Below are 5709 nucleotides of genomic sequence, written 5' to 3' on the forward strand. Positions count from 1 at the left end.
ATGAACAGATGGGTGTATATATCTTTTCATATTAGTGTTTCTGAATTCCTTATATAAATACTAAAAGTGGAATCATTTATCATATGGTTGTCCTGTTTTTAATTCTCTGAGGAATCTCTCCCATAGTCCATACACTCTCCCCAATGGTGCATGAGGGTTCCCCCCTTTTCCACATCTTTGCCAACACCTGTTATTTCTTGCCTTTTTGATAATAACCATTCTAATGGGCAGAGGTGGAATCTCACAGAGTTTCTCTTTTAGGTCTTGTAGCTTCTTGAGGCCTCAGATAGTCATATTTTGGGTCTCATTTTTATCTGGGGTGGGGGGGAATGATTTAGGTCTCTTCTTATTTGCCTCCTTTCTTGTTTTTCTCAAATCTTTACCTTGAAGTCTGATGTAGAGGGTTTGGAAGTATTGCTGGTCCACAGTGGAACTTGCATTGGAAACCTTCTACGGAGTATATGATTCTCAAAATTGTCACAGGCTAGTCTTGCGAAGTGTTGAGTGTGTTTCTAAATATTCTCTGCCATCTGAGATTCATGCTGTTTCCTTAGCAAGAGAAAAATTTCATTCTTCCCCGTGAGAGTCATTTCTTGTCAAACTCATCAGTATGCTATGTCAAATGCAAGCAATTGAAGCAATGCTGTTATCACCAAAGAACAAACTCATATCCCTAGGCTAATTCTAAATAGATTTAATCCCTGCATGTAAGAAGCAGAGGGCTGTTTTCTAGGATGTTAACTGAATTCCTGTTATTAAGGAAAAACACTTTGGGCTGCTTATTTCTCCAGAGCAAACAACATTAATAATTTCTGGATTACTAAAAATCTGACTTTAAAAATATGTTCTTAGAAATTTACTTGAATTTCTATTACTTTTTCTATGAATAATTTCTCATAAAGAGATGGTACTACATCCCCATGGGTAGTTTCTAATAGCATAGGCATGTAGTTGTAGCCTGATTCTTTATGTTTATTTATTTTTCTACTTCAGCGCAGAAATATATTTTTAGAGAAAAAGATATAGTTGTTTTTTTATGGCTGCACCTGTGGCATATGGAAGTTCCTGGGTCAGGGACTGAATCCAAGCTGTAGCTGTGCCCCACACAGCAGCCGAGGCAATGCCAAATCTTTCAACCAGCTATGCTGGGCCAGGATTGAACCCGTATCCCTACAGTGACCCAAGCCACTGCAATTGGATTCTTAACCCGCTGTGCCACAGTGAGAACTCATAAAAAGACCTAGTTTAATTCAAACCTAACAATTATCACTTCTTGGCCTTGTGGCTAAAATCAAGTGTAGTATCTTTTCTTATCAGTTTAATATCTGGTATGTCTTCTATTTGAGGACAATATTTTAAATGGATTTTTGGAGCACAGAGTTGGAATAAGAGCTTGCTCCATCCATTCCACACATTGACCTGGTATTGCAGTATTTTTAGGATATTTCTCCCTCTTGGGGGCAAGAAAAAAGAAAAACAAAAAAAAAACTACTGATTAAATTCCATGGGAAGTGCTTGTCCAGAAAAAGAACTTGGAATAAGATGGCTTTTGTAGAGAAAGTGGAGCCCAACATGTGGATCTCAGCTGGAAGCCCCTGACTACCTCTACTGGAAAATGAGATTGAGAAGGACTACAGTCTCTTCCGTTCTCCTTCTCTCTCCCTCCCTTTCTCTCTCTGGTCTGGCAAGTTTATTTAGGGATTTGATTGGTGTTATTGCATGGGCCAGAGTGCTTGAATTTCCTCATGAATTTGTCTTTTATATGGTTGGAGGAGAAATAGTAAAGTTGATGTCAAAGTGGAATTAGACACACGTGGATCATCCCGGAATTTTAAACCCCACCCTTAATATGGAGATGAAATGGCCTAGAAACAATGCTCAGGAGAACTGATAGAGCTGACAGAGATATAAGAACTGGGGGCATTAATACTGGAAGAAGTGGTTATAAAATGTTCTCCTTAGTAGGAAGCCAGTGATAACTCATGATTCATAAAGTTTTGTTGATATGAATGGTGCCTTTATTCAACCATTAGATATGCCAACCTCAGAGAAATGAGTGAGACTCAGTTCTGTCTGATATAGAGGGATCATTCATATCTGACAGAATCCCAGGATGTAATAGGTTTTGTTTCATTGCACCTACAGTCAATTTTAAGTATTTTCTAATGTACTTTTAAACTATTATGAAAAAAGATAAATCATACATATTATCTCACGTAGATATCACTATGCTCTTGACAATTTCCGTGTGACCCTGACTTTCAAATACTATACGATAATACCCCTAAACTATCTTTCTTTGCCCAAGTAACACTTCTTCATTCATGAATAAACATATAAACATTTCAAACTATAACACTTGCAGCATGTCTACCAGAAAATAATTTAGTTGTAGCAGCATTGTCATACTGGTGTAGCAGTATTCAATCTTTTAGAATATTTTATTTTATTTTCCCTTTAGTGTTCAGTGAAAATGAGTGCTTGGAAAATGGGAAAGAGTGACTACTATTTCTAATAATAGTTGCATATGTCTCATAATCATAACACAGCTAAAAGTAAGCTGGGGGTCATTAAAGATTTGAAAATAGTATATATTTAATCCTGTTACTTTTTTTTTTCCTTTTTTTTTAAGGGCTGCATCCATGGCATATGGAAGTTCCTAGGCTAGGGGTCAAAATGGAACTATAGCTGCTGGCCTCCGATAGGACCTCCTAATCTTGTTACTTTTAAGATGAGTAATTATAGGAGTTCCCATTGTGGCTCAGTGGCTAACGAATCCGACTAGGAACCGTGAGGTTGCAAGTTCGATCCCTGGCCTTGCTCAGTGGGTTAAGGATCCGGCGTTGCTGTGAGCTGTGGTGTAGGTTGCAGATGCAGCTCGGATCCCGCGTTGCTGTGGCTCTGGTGTAGGACGGTGGCCACAGCTCCGATTCGACCCCTACCCTGGGAACCTCCATGTGCCGTAGGAGTGACCCAAGAAATGGCAATAAAAAAGACAAAAAAAAAAAAAAGATGAGTAATTATATATTCATTTGTGAAATAATAAGGGTTTGAAACCATGAGTCTGAAAAATACTAAGAACATAGGCTTTCTACATTGTATGGGTTCCTATCTCATATGTTACACCAGTATAAATTCAAAATTGATAAAATATTTTAAAAATTAAAGCATAAAGGTAGTAGATGAAATCATGAATGAAATCCTTTTATTACTCTGGAATGAGAAAGCTTGTACTGACTCAAATGCCAGACACCTCAAAGAAAATATTGATTATTACAGAAACTGCATTGCAAAATCAACCATAAACAAAATAAAAAAAGAACCAATATTTATAATGTAATAATTTTCTTTGATTCATATCAAAGAAAAATAGCTAACTTATCTAATTAGTTGTATATATTCCCTAATATGTGTAAAAAACTCCCAACAATTGACAAGAAAGAGATAAAGTAAAAAATAGGCACGGAATAAGAGAAACCATGTCTACTACTTCTCAAGAGTGAGGAAATATTTTTCAGAAGCCTCCTGCAGACCTGTCTTCACCCTGGCCCTGACTGGGTCATGTACCCGGATTATCAATAGCAAGGGTGTGTCATTATGGGGTTAGTTTGATCATCTAATGAATGTTGTATGGTCAACTATAATGAGCAATGAAGTGGATCACAATTAAAAGTCAGAGATGAAAAGCAGTGATGTATATTCCCTCTCCCTATTTGTTTAAATAAAGAACTAATTCATTTCGATGGAAAAGGACCTAAGATGGCCATGATTAAGTGCTTATTCTCAGTGTGACTTGCCTTGAAGGTCAGAATCCTAAAACTCCTTCATCAAGTACTGGAACCATAGGTGTACTGCAAAATAGATTATTAATGGAAATATATCTAAAATACTAAATGTATGAGTCATAAAAGCAATAGAAATACAACTCGACTTATCCCTTTGATACAGATTATTACCCTAATTTTGGGTGTAAATCATGAATCTTTAGATATCCTCCATATGACCAGCATGTGGTAATTAAACATTCCCAGCTGCCACATGTAAAAGGTAGATTAGTACTAGTTTAAAAGTTTAAAAATATTTTGATAATAATCGTATACCCCACCTTTTCAACTTAGTGCTTATTAGCCTGAATGTTAGTTATACTAGTCCTAGCTGTCTAGAGTTTATGAGAAAAAAAATGTAATGAAAACATGAAAGAAATCTGGGAACTATTTATTTTTTATTGCAGATAATATTTAGTGTTTATTTCAAGTTAAAAATTTACAAAGTTGGAATTCCCTTTGTGGCTCAGCGGTAACAAACCTGACTAGTATTCATGAGGACTCAGGTTCTATTCCCTGGCCCCACTCAGTTAATTAAGGATCCAGCCTTGCCGCGAGCTGCAGTGTAAGTGCAAGACATGGCTCAGATCCAGCATTGCTCTGGCTTTGGCATAGGCTGGCCTGAGAACTTCCATATACTTCCATATGCAGCAGCCCTTGAAAGACAAAAAAAAAAAAAAAAAAAAAAAAGTTTACAAAATTTTTTCACATGCACCTCACTTTAATCTTCTCATTTACTGAAAGATAGATACACCCATCACTATAGATGAGAAAATATAGACCACAGAGAGAAAATCCTGTAGTAGAAGCTTCTAGTTGTCTAAGAATATGTCCTCTGGAGTTAGCATTCCTCTGCAACATTGTGTGCTTTGACTTTCTCTGGCTGTCAGAAGCACTGGGGAGTAAACGCACCCAAAAAGCAGCACTTCACTAAAGATAGACAGGAGCTGGTGGATACAGCCCCAGCTCCTTCATGCTCTGGTAAAAGATAACTTCAAGGCATGGTCTACATTCTCCCAGAGTTCCTTGTGAGGACTGTTCTCAGTTGACCAAAGTTGTATTCTGCTTAATAACACACCCTCTCTGGCTCCCTTCCCGTCTCTATTACGCTTCCCCACATCTGTAGATGTACTTCCTGGAATCATTTCTAATATACTAGTCCCAATTTTTTTCTCAGGATTTGCTTCTAGAGGAACCTAATTTAAGGGAACTCATCCAAGAATACACATCTTACATGTGGCCAAGACAAATAAAATCCCTAGGTCTCTTAATTAACCATCTAGGGATTCTTTTGTATTACCCTCAATCTTTTTCCAAAGCAATGTATATTTTGAAGGTCTAAGACACTACCTTTTTTTTTTTTTACAAAAATAAGTTCTTATCAGTATCAAGAATGCCAAAAAAGCTGGATCTTCTTAGCATTTTATTATTAGAAGATACGCTATGTTCTCAGTTTTCTCAAAGATTTTCAAATCAAAATCTTTCTACCACTGCTATCAATGACCTCACTTCCTCATAAAGCATCTCGATATTTCATATATTATGTGTTAGATAAAATGGATTTAAACACTGATGTTAATTACCTGTTCTCCAACTACAATAATTTAAATACCCTGTTATTTTAATTTTGTGTCACTCAGTTTATGTCAGCTCACTAGCAAATGTGACATTATAGAATATTTCCCTTTGATTTTTGTTACTAATTATTTTCGTGATCTAAGAAGTCAAAATTATATAAAATTGTAAAGATAATGTTTTAAATGGATGGAATTCCCCCAAAGAAACAGGAAAGGTATAGCTATTTTCAGGTGAGTTTTAAGAGAATCTGAATAATTATAAGACATGTTTACATGATACCTTGAGTAGTGCTGAAATTTATATTTAA

General features: G+C 36.3%; 1 non-coding gene across 1 annotated transcript; it reads left to right on the top strand.

Annotated features, from left to right (window-relative positions):
- Positions 1 to 1265: 1265 nt before the first annotated feature.
- On the top strand, positions 1266 to 1455 carry LOC146396116 (U2 spliceosomal RNA). Its single transcript, XR_014830620.1, has one exon. It is a non-coding gene; the product is annotated as a U2 spliceosomal RNA (small nuclear RNA).
- The last annotated feature ends 4254 nt before the right edge of the window (positions 1456 to 5709 follow it).

The sequence above is a fragment of the Sus scrofa genome, chromosome 15, assembly GCF_054392235.1.
Source record: "Sus scrofa isolate SSC_HxYL_T2T_F1_AM1 chromosome 15, Sscrofa_HxYL_maternal_Yorkshire_Landrace_v2.0, whole genome shotgun sequence".
Classification (NCBI taxonomy): Eukaryota; Metazoa; Chordata; class Mammalia; order Artiodactyla; family Suidae; genus Sus; species Sus scrofa.